Here is a 15,504-nt window from a genome sequence, read left to right as displayed (position 1 = left end):
CCCCCTCCGGCAGATCGCCGGAAAAGGCCCCAAGATGGGATCTCATGGGTATAGAAGGTTGCGGTGGTGGAAATGTGGTTTCGTGGCTCTCTGCGATCGATCTAGGGTATAAGAGTATATATAGGCGAAAGAAGTACATCGGTGGAGCTACGTGGGGCCCATGAGGGTGGGGGGCACGCCTACCCCCCTGGGCATGCCCTCCTGCCTCGTGGCCGCCTCATGGAGTTCCAGACTTCCACTCCAAGTCTCCTGGTTTGCTTTTGGTCCGAGAAAGATCATCGCGAAGGTTTCATTCCATTTGGACTCCATTTGGTATTCCTTTTCTATGAAACTTTAAAATAGGCAAAAAAAATAGAAACTGGCACTCGGCCTCCGGTTAATAGGTTAGTCCCAAAAATAATATAAAAGAGCATATTAAAGCCCATTAAACATCCAGAACAGATAATATAATAGCATGGAACAATCAAAAATTATAGATACGTTGGAGATGTATCAAGCATCCCCAAGCTTAATTCTTGCTAGTCCTCGAGTAGGTAAATGATAAAAATATAATTTTTGATGTGGAATGCTACCTAACATAATTATCAATGTAATTTTTCTTTATTATGGCATGAATGTTCAGATCCGAAAGATTCAAAATAAAAGTTTAATATTGACATAAAAATAATAATACTCCAAGCATACTAACAAAGTAATCATGTCTTCTCAAAATAACATGTCCAAAGAAAGCTATGCCTACAAAACATATAGTCTGGCTATGCTCTATCTTCATAACACAAAATATTTAAATCATGCACAACCCCGATGACATGCCAAGCAATTGTTTCATACTTTTGATGTTCTCAAACTTTTTCAATCTGCACGCAATACATGAGCGTGAGCCATGGACATAGCACTATAGATGGAACAAAATGGTGGTTGTGGATAAGACAAAAAGGAGAAGATAGTCTCACATCAACTAGGCTTACCAACGGGCTATGGAGATGCCCATCAATATATATCAATGTGATTGAATAGGGATTTCCATGCAACGGATGCACTAGAGCTATAAGTGTATGAAAGCTCAAAAAGAAACTAAGTGGGTGTGCATCCAACTCGCTTGCTCACAAAGACCTAGGGCACTTTGAGGAAGCCCATCACTGGAATATACAAGCCAAGTTGTATAATGAAAAATTCCCACTAGTATATGAAAGTGAAAAAATAGGACTCTCTATCATGAAGATCATGGTGCTACTTTGAAGCACAAGTGTGGAAAAAGGATAGTAGCATTGCCCCTTCTCCATTTTTCTCTTTTTTTATTTGGGCCTTTCTATTTCTTTTTTTATGGCCTCTTTTTTTTGTCCGGAGTCTCATCCCGAATTATGGGGGAATCATAGTCTCCATCATCCTTTCCACACATGGGACAATGCTCTAATAATGACGATCATCATACTTTTATTTACTTACAACTAAAGAATTACAACTTGGATACTTAGAACAAAATATGACTCTAGGTGAATGCCTCCGGCGGTGTACCAGGATGTGCAATGAATCAAGAGTGACATGTATGAAAAAATTATGAAGGTGGCTTTGCCACAAATATGATGTCAACTACATGATAATGCAAAGCAATATGACAATGATGAAGCGTGTCATAATAAATGGAACGGAGGAAAGTTACATGGCAATATATCTCGGAATGGCTATGGAAATGCCATAATAGGTAGGTATAGTGGCTGTTCTGAGGAAGGTAAATGGTCGGTTTATGGTACCGGCGAAAGTTGTGAGGTACTAGAGAGGCTAGCAATGGTGGAAGGGTGAGAGTGCGTATAATCCATGGACTCAACATTAGTCATAAAGAACTCACATACTTATTGCAAAAATCTATTAGTTATCGAAACAAAGTACTACGCGCATGCTCCTAGGGGGGTAGATTGGTAGGAAAAGACCATCGCTCGTCCCCGACCGCCACTCATAAAGAAGACAATCAAAAAAATAAATCATGCTCCGACTTCATCACATAATGGTTCACCATACATGCATGCTACGGGAATCACAAAATTTAACACAAGTATCTCTCAAATTCAGAACTACTCGACTAGCATGACTCTAATATCACCATCTTCATATCTCAAAACAATCATAAGGAATCAAACTGCTCATAGTATTCAACGCACTTTATATGAAAGATTTTATTATACCCATCTTGGATGCCCATCATATTAGGACTAATTTTATAGCCAAAGCAAATTACCATGATGTTCTAAAAGACTCTCAAAATAATATAAGTGAAGCATGAGAGATCAATAATTTCTGTAAAATAAAACCACCACCGTGCTCTAAAAAGATATAGGTGAAGCACTAGAGCAAAATTATCTAGCTCAAAAGATATAAGTGAAGCACATAGAGTATTCTAATAAATTCTGATTCATGCGCATCTCTCCCAAAAGGTGTGTACATCAAGGATGATTGTGGTAAACTAAAAAGCAAAGAATCAAATTATACAAGATGCTCCAAGCAAAACACATATCATGTGGTGAATAAAAATATAGACTCAAGTGAAGTTAGTGATAGACGAAGACGAAAGAGGGGATGCCTTCCGGGGCATCCCCAAGCTTAGGCTTTTGGTTGTCCTTGAATTTTACCTTGGGTGCCTTGGGCATCCCCAAGCTTAGGCTCTTGCCACTCCTTATTCCAAAATCCATCAAATCTTCACCCAAAAACTTGAAAACTTCACAACACAAAACTTCAAGAGAAAATCTCATGAGATCCGTTAGTATAAGAAAATAAACCAGCACTTTAATGTACTATAATGAACTCATTATTTATTTATATTGGTGTTAAACCTACTGTATTCCAACTTCTCTATGGCTCATACCCCCAGATACTAGCCATAGATTCATCAAAATAAGCAAACAACACGCGAAAAATAAAATCTATCAAAAACAGAACAGTCTGTAGCAATCTGTAACTTTCGAATACTTCTGTAACTCCAAAAATTCTGAAAAATTAGGAATACCAGGATAAAAAGTATATTGATCTACTGCATTTGGAATTTGTATTTCATCGCTCTCTGGTAAAAATTGATAATTATTTTCGTGAGCACATACTTTCTGTTTTTATCAGCAAGATCAAACAACAATCACCCAAGAAGATCCTAAAGGCTTTACTTGGAACAAACACTAATTAAACATAAAAAACAATCATAACAGAGGCTAGATGAATTATTTATTACTAAGCAGGAACAAAAAGCAAAGAACAAAAATAAAATTGGGTTGTCTCTCAACAAGCGCTATCGTTTAACGCCCTTAGCTAGGCATAAAGATTTCAATGATGCTCACATGAAAGACAAGAATTTAAGCACAAAGAGAGCATCATAAAACATGTGACAAACACACTTGAGTCTAACATACTTCCTATGCATAGGTATTTTATAAGAAAATAAATTATCAAGGCAAGCAAAAACTAACATGTGCAAGGAAGAAGAAAGAGACGATAGCAATCTCAACATGAAGAGAGGTAATTTAGTAACATGAAAATTTCTACAACCATATTTTCCTCTCTCATAATAATTACATATAAGATCATAAGCAAATTCAACAAAATAGCTATCACATAATATATTCTCAACACGATCCACATGCATGCGAAGTTGACACTCTTCCAAAATAGTGGGATTAACATTAACTAAAGTCATGACCTCTCCAAACCCACTTTTATCAAAAATTGCATAAGATTGAACATTCTCCAAATACGTGGGATCTAAAGTTGACACTCTTCCAAACCCACTTTCAATATTTCAAACATTATTATCAATCTCATATTCATCATGGGGCTTAAATAAACTTTTAAGATTATAAGAAGAATCACCCCAATCATGATCATTGCAAAAAGTAGCAGACATAGCAAAATTAGTATCCCCAAGCTTAGGGTGCATATTATTAGCACAATTGATATTAATAGAATTTATAATAACATCATTGCAATCATACTTTTCATTCAAGGGCTATCGTGAATCACTTTATAATTTTCTTCTTTCAACACTTCATCAAAGTTTTTAGATTCATGAATTTCAAGCAAAACCTCATAAAGATAATCTAGTGCACTCAACTCACTAGCAATTGGTTCATCATAATTGGATCTTTTAAAAATATTAGCAAGTGGATGAGGATCCATATCAATAGATTTTTAGCAAGCATGGATGCAAGCAAATAGAAGGCACATGGTAATACGAGCAAACGGAAGGACGAACAGAACAAGGGCGAAGAAAAGGCAAAGGGTTTCGAAAATCATTTTAGAAGTGGGGGAGAGGAAAACGAGAGGAGAATGGCAAATAATGTAATGCGAGGGAGAAGAGTTTATGATGGGTACTTGGTATGTCTTGACTTGGCGTAGATCTCCCCGGCAACGGCGCCAAAAATCCTTCTCGCTACCTCTTGAGCATGTGTTGGTTTTCCCTTGAAGAGGAAAGGGTGATGCAGCAAAGTAGTGTAAGTATTTTCCTCAGTTTTTGAGAACCAAGGTATCAATCCAGTAGGAGACAACGCACAAGTCATATAGTACCTGCACAAACAATCAAGAACCTTGCAACCAACGCGATAAAAGGGTTGTCAACCCATTCACGTTCACTCGCAAAAGTGAGATCTGATAAAGATAGTAAAGTAAATATTTTTGTTATTTTTGATGTATAGATTGCAAAGTAAAGATTGCAAAATAGTAAACGAGATGCGATGTAAATAAAAGAGATGCAATATAATAAGAAAGGGACACGGGGGGCATAGGTTTCACTAGTGGCTTCTCTCAACATAGCATGTATTATGGTGGGTGAACAAATTATTGCCGAGCAATTGATAGAAACGCGCATAGTTATGAGAATATCTAAGGCAATGATCATGAATATAGGCATCACGTCCGTATCAAGTAGATCGAAACGATTCTGCATCTACCAGTATTACTCCACACATCGACCACTATCCAACATGCATCTAGAGTATTACGTTCATAAGAACGGAGTAAGGCTTTAAGCAAGATGACATGAAGTAGAGGGATAAACTCAAACAATATGATATAAAACCCATCTTTTTATAATCGATGGCAACAATACAATACGTGCCTAGCTGCCCCTACTGTCACTAGGAAAGGAAACTGCAAGATTGAACCCAAAGCTAAGCACTTCTCCCATTGCAAGAAAGATCAATCTAGTAGGACAAACTAAACCAATAATTTGAAGAGACTTGCAAAGATATCAAATCATGCATATAAGAATTCAGAGAAGAACCAAATAATATTCATAGATAATCTTGTTCATAAACCCACAATTCGTTTGGATCTCGGCAAACACATCGCAAAAGAATATTACATCGAATAGATCTCCAAGAACATCGAGGAGAACTTTGTATTGAGAATCAAAGAGAGAGAAGAAGCCATCTAGCTAATAACTATGGACGTGAAGTTCTGTGGTAAACTACTCATGCTTCATCGAAGAGGCTATGGTGTTGATGTAGAAGCCCTCCGTGATCGATTCCCCCGCTGGCAGATCGCCGGAAAAGGCCCCAAGATGGGATCTCACGGGTACAGAAGGTTGCGGCGGTGGAAAAGTGGTTTCATGGCTCTCTGCGGTCGATCTAGGGTATAAGAGTATATATAGGCGAAAAAAGTACGTCGATGGAGCTACGTGGGGCCCACGAGGGTGGGGGCGCGCCTACCCCCCCCCCCCTTGGCGCGCCTTCCTGCCTCGTGGTCGCCTCGCGGAGTTCCAGACTTCCACTCCAAGTCTCCTGGTTTGCTTTCGGTCCAAGAAAGATCATCTCGAATGTTTCATTCCATTTGGACTCCGTTTGGTATTCCTTTTCTGCAAAACTCTAAAATAGGCAAAAAAAACAGAAACTAGCATCGGGCCTCCGGTTAATAGGTTAATCCCAAAAATAATATAAAGAGCATATTAAAGCCCATTAAACATCCAAAACAGATAATATAATAGCATGAAACAATCAAAAATTATAGATACGTTGGAGACGTATCAGTAGCCCACTCTATGTGATCGGAGATCCTGTGAAGTAGAAGTGGGAGACAAGATGTTGGTCAGCGGGGAGGAGAGTATCCCTGTGTTAATTATCCCACTCCGTGAAGATGCAATACTCTCCTGATCTACATGGCAGGTTGATACTTATCTTAATGTGTTCCAAGTGGCTTATTCGGGTAAGCAGAGATGTTGTCCTACAGAGCATCTCCTGAGGAACACACCTATATGAATTTGATTGTTAACGTCGCAGTCTATGAGAATTGGGTGCTCTCTAATAAATTCATGAAAGGCCCTGGAGTATGACGTATACGCTCCATCCGCGGGGAAGCCTTGCGGGAGCCCAGTATCGGTCAAGAATTTGTGTGAAACTAGTCTCGCAGAAAACTTATAGTTCAAGGCACAGTTCACTATTCAAGTTGTGACCTAGTCTAGTATAAACCTCTAAGTGGAAGTTCAAATTAACAGTCTCCACTGAGCACTGGTATATAAACAATGATTTGGAACTAAACAATGATATGTGACAATGAGACTTTGTGGGGGATTGTTTGAATTTGCTAGCGGGCTATTGGCCCAAAGCCCAACTAAAATTCTAAAATTCTCTTGGCCCATTCATGCACACATGTGAGTGGTGTGAGTGAGACTAAAGTTTAGTTCCACGCCATAAGTTGAGAGAGAGTTGCACCTCTTTATAAGGTGAGCTCTTTTATCACTTGTATGAGCATGAGAAGAGGAGACCTACACGCGCACTGCTTCTCCTCGCTCGCCTCGCCACGCCACGCCTCGTCACGACGCGACACGACGCGCCGCGGGTTGCGGGAATGAGCCGGGCCGAGGACAAAGCTATGCATGTATTATATATTTTTGCTGCTCGAGAATAATTAATAAGTCATTAGTTAATAATTAATGGACGCATTAATTACTCAGCCATTTCCGATCCTTTTGGATCATGGGGCTATTACTTGGACGTGGGGTTCTCTCCACGACCTACCCGGCCCGCATTATATAGTAAGGCAGACGTCTACCTAGCTGCGGCCGCATCGTATGGTTTCGCACCACTGTTCCAGAGCATTGCGCCGCCACGCAAGACTTCTCCATCCCTCCTTCTGGCGTGAACTGCGAGAAGGGACAACAGGCCTCCGGAACCCCGCCTCTCGTGATCCTGTACGGGAGAGGGGCGATCAGGTTTTTGGGGAGCGCACTCGCGCGACTGCTGGCAGCGACGACTACGCCAACGACGACTTCTTCCCCGACCTCGGCAACCTCATCCTCGACGACATGGGCGATAACATCAATGTCGGCGGTGTTGCTCCTGCTGCATCGTATGTGATTCTTTCCTTCTTGTTTGAAATCGTGGTAGAATTCATATTTCTAGAATGTGTTGTAGATGTGATATGTTCATCTACTATACTAGTTCGCATGATTAGTTTAATCTCTGCTAGTGCTTTCATGATTTATCTTTTGTTTATTCGAATTAAATCTCGTATTACTTTTCTCATATTTTCAACATCATATAGGTTTCCAATTTCCCAATTTCTCAAATCCATCAGCATGAGACGACCCTCTATCCGGTGAAAACCAGTGCAGATCGATCCTTGACGATTGCATCAGCATGAGACGACCACGAGGCGAACTAGCCACAGCGGACAAGATCACGCCCGGCCCGATCACAGGAGGGCAGGCTCTCGCACGCGGATCCCCGGCCGACACCTCGACACGCCCGTCCAGCAGCAGCGCTCCTTCGGCATCAACAGGGGACACCTTGTCGCATCTACTCCAACAATGATGTCCACGCGCCGCGGAGACGGCTATGCGTGGAGCCCTTCTCGTCTGCGAAGCAGATCGAACAGCAACCCTCGCGTGGACCAGGTGTGGCGAGCCTGCCGCGGATCAGAGGCAGATACACACACGTGCAGATCTTCATCAACAGGTGCAGACGCATGCGATCCATGGACTTGGGCAAGAGACTTCAGCTGCCTTCGATCTAGACGACCGAGGTGCAACACGGCGAGCGGCCAGCTTCAGGATCCATGCAAGGTTAGGCCTCATGCACATGTAGGAGTTCATGACGTTCCCGTGCAGCTAGCACCACATGCATGAGCATATATGCATCGATAGACTTCAGCACCAGTCTCTACATCAAGCCCTTCGAGCCTTCGTTGACCTGCGACAGCCACGCATCTCCAGCCTCGGTTGTGACACGTTGTCGACCATCGGGCCACTGAGCCGGCAAACTGCACCGAGCGACTGAACAATCTGCGCTGCATCAAGCCGAACTACACCGGGCTGAACCACGACATCAAGTTGTATGACTATAACAGACTACGAGTCAAGATCAACGTCGAGCCCGAGAAGCGACAACAGCGCCAACTACACGCCAAGCCAGTGTGGAAAAAGACTGCAAATTCTTCATCGACTTCTCCGGCGTGACACGACATCGACACATCATCGCCACGAGGGACGCCTTCAAGCGACATCATCGTCGACACGCCGCTGCAACACTATTGCCGACACTTCATCGTCAAGGTCTTCATCAACCTGGTCTTCACCAACATCTTCATCAACACGCCGCTGCCTCGTCCACAAGATGGACACCTAGCATCCTCTGACAGACTTTTCTGCAAGACACGACTTCGACGACGGCAATGACCGCGTCATCCATGACAGATGACTGCATCGACACAGCATCACTACAGTGATAACCTTACACGACCACACGGTTCTGCCAAAACCGATGTGTGCTCGATGGGCTTCCTCCGGTCTTGACAAAACCGTTGGACTCATCGCCGACGGCACCCTCTGACATCCCCAAGGTGCATTTTCCACGTCTGCAGCTCCGTCATAGCGCATTTTTTTGCGCCTCCGGTTTTGTGCGGCTTCATCATCCACGACGACCACACCATATCGACCATGGCTACATCACCATGATCGGCTACCTCGACATTAATGGCTACGTCTATAGCAACTCATCGGCAATAACTCTAGTCAACAGCGTCCACGTCGTCACTAGCGCCCACCCCACTCCCGCTATGACTGCGGGAGGGAATAGGGCGAGTCAAGGGAGGCACCAGAAGGGGATGCAGTCACCGCCCTAAGTGTCGACCCATCAGAGATGCGGTTGATGATGGCACAGCGAAGAAGAGGACGAAAGCGCAAGGCTTCAAATTCAGTCATAATCATCTGGTTCACTCCCGCTACGACAGAGGGGGAATGTTAGAAGTATATTGTTTTTGAGATAGAGATAAGAGTTAGAGATACAATATATTAAATCATGTATGACTTGCCCTCTACTCCAAGTCTCTCTTCCTTACATGTACTTCTATATATACCCTACACAAGGATCAGATCAATACAACGAATATTATCATCTTATAATTTTCTACACTAATTAGCATGCATTGCCAATCACGCGGGAGCATCCTCCACATGCAAATGGTAAGTAGCAAAGCATTGCAATGATCACGTGGTTCACACCTTATCCACTGTCTCCACTCTCCAGCGATCACGTGCACTCTTTCTCCCTAGAGTTGCGTATCTTTTTTCATGCATAAGAAACATAGCGTTTGATGGAAAATATATTTTATGAAACTTATAGGAGTCAAAAGGCATCTACAAATGAAAAACACGTAAGTTTACTAATTACGTCTTTTACATCATTGCGGGATTTTCATTTCATGTTTCATGTATTGGAGCAAATGCAAGGAGGAACATATTGACCAGGTTGAAGGCAGTATACTTAAACAACGCCTCCTACTTCCTCTGAAGTTTTTCTAATTCCCTTCCCAGATTCAGAAAATCACAACTCACCTCAGTTTTCTGTTCATAACCAAACGGTAGAAGAGCCAGAAAACGGTGAGGCAACACCTGCTTGGGACGGCAGCGGTGGGCGGCGTTTGCTGGTGTGGGCGGAGGAACATCTGCGACAAGGGGTCCCTCCCCTCCGCCGGCACGAATAGCGCCCAGTTGACTGACGCCTCCACCATGCCACACACCGCCGCCATGACCTGCCGGTACACGAAGAAGAAGCTCCGCACGGTCGCCTACATGGACTGGAAAAAGCCTACAGGCAGGGCGTAGCTATGTACAGCTAGCCGATGTCACTGGCACCGGGTACAATATGCACTTGCTTAATATAATCCATTGATTTAGTGTGTAGGTCATTAATTGTTTGACATGTAGGCATGTGTTTTTCCATATGGACACCGGGTAATTTCCAGACTGGATCCGCCCTACAGCAGCTCGATCTTGTGGGGATCCTCGCCTTCCCGCGCCTCCGGACATGGTACAGCCTCATGGCCATCTCTTGCGCCCTTAGCCCGCCTTTGGGGTTCACCTCGAAGCCGATGACACACGGCACCGGCTTCTTGATGTCTCTCGTGGTGTTCGCGGCGTGCAGCAGGGATCGATCTGGATAGGAAACAGAAGGAAGAGTCAGTGCCTTCAGGCACGGCCGTATCACGTGCTAGCTCTAGAGCCGCAGGAGATCGTCCTGGTCCATCAGCCGTAGGTCCTCGATCAACCAGCTTCTAGATCTGCTCCAGTATCATCCGCCGCCGCCACCCACTCCTTCGATTGGATCCGGTTGCTCAGGCAGGTGAGAACCTAAGAGACACATACGACCAGGATTAAAGAATCTGGTGGATATTGAAGGCCGCCTCGTTCTCCCAGTTGTGGTAGCTGGTCTTGGGCTCCGGCACGACCGAGGTCTTGAGGGCGTGCAGCTGCACGACACTGTCGTACGTAAGCATGGGATTGCCGGGGAGGTTGGGCTCTCGGAAGCCGAGGGAGAGGGCGGGCGAGGCGCAGGAGGAGGCGGGCCTCGCTGGCATGCACACCAATGCATCGCCATGCGGTACTCCTCGAGGTGCTCCTTAGTGATCCGATGAGGACGGCCAGCAGCAACAACGGCTACGATGAGGGCGCGAGAGGAGTCGACGATCCCGTGGTCGGAGCCCGGGCTGAGCTCCTGGAGAGCTGAGTGGGCGGAGGAGGTGCCGGCGACAACGGCTGCACGATGGGCGAAGAAGATTGAGAAAGATTCGTCGTGCGCATAGGGCGGGTGACTTTTTTAGCTGAACAGGTACGATGCGGAGGACAGAATTTTCGTCCGCCTCCACAAATTGCTAAACCTACTTTTCATGAGGCCATTAGTTATAATTGACGGTTAGATGTGAATCACTGGGCCTAATCGTGAGGCTCTAATTGCTTTGTTTTACTCTGTGTACATTAGGCGAGGTGCGCTTAATTAGGAAAGAAAAAAGTCCGCTTGTTTAATAGTAGTAGAGATACATGTTGAAGAACGTAGTAATTTCAAAAAAAATCCTATGCACACGCAAGATCATGATGATGCATAGCAACGAGAGGGGAGAGTGTTGTCCACGTACCCTCATAGACCGAAAGCGGAAGCGTTAGCATAACGCGGTTGATGTAATCGTACGTCTTTACGATCCGACCGATCAAGTACCGAATGCACGGCACCTCCGAGTTCAGCACATGTTCAGCCTGATGACGTCCCTCGAACTCCGATCCAGCCGAGTGTTGAGGGAGAGTTTCGTCAGCACGACGGCGTGGTGACGATGTTGATGTTCTACCGGCGCAGGGCTTCGCCTAAGCACTGCTACAATATTATCGAGGTGGACTATGGTGGAGGGGGGCACCGCACACGGCTAAAAGATCAAACATATCAATTGTTGTGTCTCTGGGATGCCCCCTGCCCCTGTATATAAAGGAGCAAGGGGGGTGCGGCCGGCCAAGGGAGAGGGCACACCAGGAGGAGTCCTACTCCTGGTAGGAGTAGGACTCCCCCCTTTTCCTTGTTGGACTAGGAGAGAAAGGGGAAAGAGGTGGAGGAGAAGAAGGAAGGTGGGGGCGCCCCCCCCCCTCTCCTTGTCCTATTCGGACTAGGGGGAGGGGGCGCGGCCCTTGCCCTGGCCGCCTCCTCTCTTTTTCACTAAGGCCCACTAAGGCCCATTATGTCCCCGGGGGGTTCCGGTATGTAACGTCCCGAGACCGATGTGCCAGGTGTCCTCCAGTTATTCGCTGTTGTTGTATTGTCTTTGCTTGCGTGTCATGCTTTGTATATCATGTCATTATGTGCATTTCATTTGCATACATGTTCGTCTCATGCATCCGAGCATTTTCCCCGTTGTCTGTTTTGCAATCCGGCGCTCCTATGTCATCCGGTGTTCCTTTCTACCTCTTTTCGTGTGCGGGTTTTAAAACGTTTTCGGATTGGACCTAGACTTGTCATGCGGCCTTGGTTTACTACCGGTAGACCGCCTGTCATGTTTCATGCCATTTGAACTTCGTTTGATACTCCAACGGTTAACCGAGGGACCGAAAAGGCCTTGTGTGTGTTGCAGCCCAACACCCTCTCTAGCTGGCCCAAAACTCACCTAAACCTGTTCTATCATCTCGGTCCTTCAATCACGATCGCGTGGCCACAAACCGCACCTCATTTGAACTCTCCTACCTCCCTCTACCTATAAATATGTGTCCCTCCCAGATTTTTCGCGCAGATGAAACCCTAACTTCCTCCTCCGCGCGTCGCCGGACATTTCTTCTCCGCGCCGGACAATGTCCACCGCCACCGCCACCTCACTCCGACGAATCGGAGCTCTCCACGTCACCCCCGCCGCCGTCGCTATCCAATCCGGAGCCGCCACCTCACCTCCCCACTCCCCACTTCGTCGCGCCACCCGCCGGCCCAGATCCGGCCCGCGCGGGGCCGAATCGGGCCAGATCCCGTGCCTCTGCTTGCTCGTCGCCTCTCCGGCGCCCAGCTGCCGCCCTTCACATGCGCCACCGCCTCGCAGTACGTCGGCGCCGGCCACCGCGCTCGCCAGAACCGGTCCTCGCCGGAAGCTCCCCACCGCAGCGTGCCTGCTCCGCTCGTCGCCCGCCTCGCCGGCGCCCGGTCGTCGCCCTCCGCCGCCACACCGCTCTGCGCGCCGCCCGCCGGTCCCCGCATGCACCACCGCGCCTCGTCAGAGCTTGCTCTTCGCCGGAGTCCTCCAGCGCCGTGGCCGCCATGGATCGGGAGGAGCCCGATCCAACCGTTTCCGCCGCTCGGCTCCGTTGACCTCCTCCTGGGTCGACCTCGCCATGGCCCGGCGTCTCCCTCCTCGTGGCCCAGATCTGTCCCCGCCGGCCCACTTCCCCGGCCCGTTGTATTTTTTTGCGAGGGTAAAATTTCACTAAGTCCCCGAAATTTCCAGATTCATATGCCCAAGTTAATCATGTCATAACTTTGCATTCGTAACTTCGTTTTGCGCGTGTAGCATATCAAAATGTTTGTCTCGACAAGTAAATCATTTCATCTCATTGCATCATTTTCATTTGAGCTCATCTTAATGCCCGAAATGATATTGGAAGAGGGCTATGTGAGTAATTTGTCAGATCTGTTTCAGCAAATGGCATTTTGTCATTTTTGCCATGATTAATGTGTGCATGCTATGATCCTGAGATCTACATGTGTTTTGTTATATGCCATGCCATCTTTACAGAGGTGCTTACCACGTATTTTTGTGATATGTGTGGTGACTAGTACAAGCTTGCAAAGTAGCGTACTCGGTAATGTTGATTTCAGGGACTTAGAATTTCACTAAGTCCTTGTCCTGATTTTGTCGTTATGCCATATGTTCATGTTGTTTCCTAATGATCCGTGCCTCTTTTGAGGATGATCAGTAGGGATGTTTTGTTAATATTGTGGTGCTCTATCCATTAATGTCTTTGTTTGCATTTATGGAGCACCCTAGCTTGAGTCAATCGAGCTCTACTTTTGCTATTTCGTGAATCCTGGCAGATTGTTGACTTATTAGCGATTTTGCCGAGGATGTTGCTATTGATACGTGCATGCTATGATGTTGTTCTTGCCATGTCTAGCTTCTATGCCATGTATTCTTGATGGGTGTATGCTTAGTTTATCATGCCATGCTCTGTAGTGAGTGCCTCAAGCTCGTAAACATGCCTACTCGTTAACTGATTTGCATGCTCCAGTTTTTCTCTAAGTCTGAAATCTGATTATGTTTTTGCCATGTTCACATGCTTGCAATTGTATTTTCTGATCCCTTTTGGCTCAAGGTCACTAAGGGACTTTTTTTAAGTGCTTTGAGTAGCTTCATGCCATGCCATGCCTTGCCTTGCCATGTTAAGTTCCTGTAGCTTGTAGTTTTAATGCTCTAAAGTGTGCTTCCTGATGATAAATTCCAGACTTGTGTTAATTTCACTAAGTCTGGAACCTGTTATTATTTGCACTTTTGTCATGCTTGTTTGAACCTGTTAATGGATGAATTAGCCGTAGCTCAGTGTTCATCTTTTGTCAAGCATCTGGAGTGGACCCCTGCGATGTATTTTGTTTCCATGTTTGAGTGCAGTAGCTTATTTATCTTGATGCATTTAGTTGGTCACTTGCTGATTATCGCAGCCGGTGCCATATTTGTTTTTGCTTGCCATTTCCAAACCGTGCATCCGATTCCGGTGATCTTTATATCGATTTCAACCGAAATCACCTCATCTTTCCAGTGGCACTCTTGGATTTCCAAGTTGAGGCCAGGTTCAATCATTCCTTTGCAAATCATGCATATGCACCGCATACCGCATCCTGCACATCATACCATGTTCATGTGTGGTTTGTTTACTATGTTGTGTGCTTCTTTCCGGTGTTGCTTCTTCGGGTTGGTTCCGGTAATGTCGCGTTTGTGAGGACCTGTTCGTCTACGTCCGTTTGTCTTCTTCATGGACTCGTTCTTCTTCCTTGCGGGATTTCAGGCAAGATGACCATACCCTCGAAATCACTTCTATCTTTGCTTGCTAGTTGCTCGCTCTATTGCTATGCCTATGCTGCGATACCTACCACTTGCTTATCATGCCTCCCATATTGTTGAACCAAGCCTCTAACCCATCTTGTCCTAGCAAACCGTTGTTTGGCTATGTTACCGCTTTGCCACTACAATAAAAACAGCCAGTAGACACGCCCGATTTCATAGCTAGCGACGTGTTATTTCATCTCTAGCCAACTATAGAGCCGTTTTAGTAAAGCATCCTTGGAGCGTCTCCCCACGGACCGTCTCAAACGGATAGACACACTTGCCAAGCGTGTCTTACATGGAATGAGACGCTTTCTTGGGACGTTCAAAATCGTGTCTACATGTAGACACGTTGTCTTAGGCATGCTCAAAAATCGTGTCTACATGTAGAGACGTTAGCTTAGGCATGCTCATATTACGTCTCTACTCATAGACACGTTTCATTCGCCTCTTGTACTCATCTCTAAATATCCATAAGAATATTTATACTAATGGAATATTTTACTTCAAATATTATTTGATTAATTTTGATTTTGTTTCATCGTTTCAAATGCAATTATTTTTGTGTCATGGTTGCACATGCAAATTGGTCAAATAATATTGTGATATGAAGGCATCATTCCACTTCATAGATTGCATTTGCAAACATTGGCAACCTCGGTAACAACATCCAATGCATTTAGCACGAACAATGTCTCC

General features: G+C 45.4%; 1 pseudogene; it reads right to left on the bottom strand.

Annotated features, from left to right (window-relative positions):
* Positions 1-9,801: 9,801 nt before the first annotated feature.
* LOC125506690 (nematode resistance protein-like HSPRO1) lies at positions 9,802-10,827 on the bottom strand (annotated as a pseudogene).
* Positions 10,828-15,504: the final 4,677 nt, after the last annotated feature.

The sequence above is a fragment of the Triticum urartu genome, chromosome 5A (assembly GCF_056163025.1).
Source record: "Triticum urartu cultivar PI428250 chromosome 5A, HENAU_Tu73, whole genome shotgun sequence".
NCBI lineage: Eukaryota > Viridiplantae > Streptophyta > Magnoliopsida > Poales > Poaceae > Triticum > Triticum urartu.
This window is presented reverse-complemented; position numbering and strand designations above follow the sequence as displayed.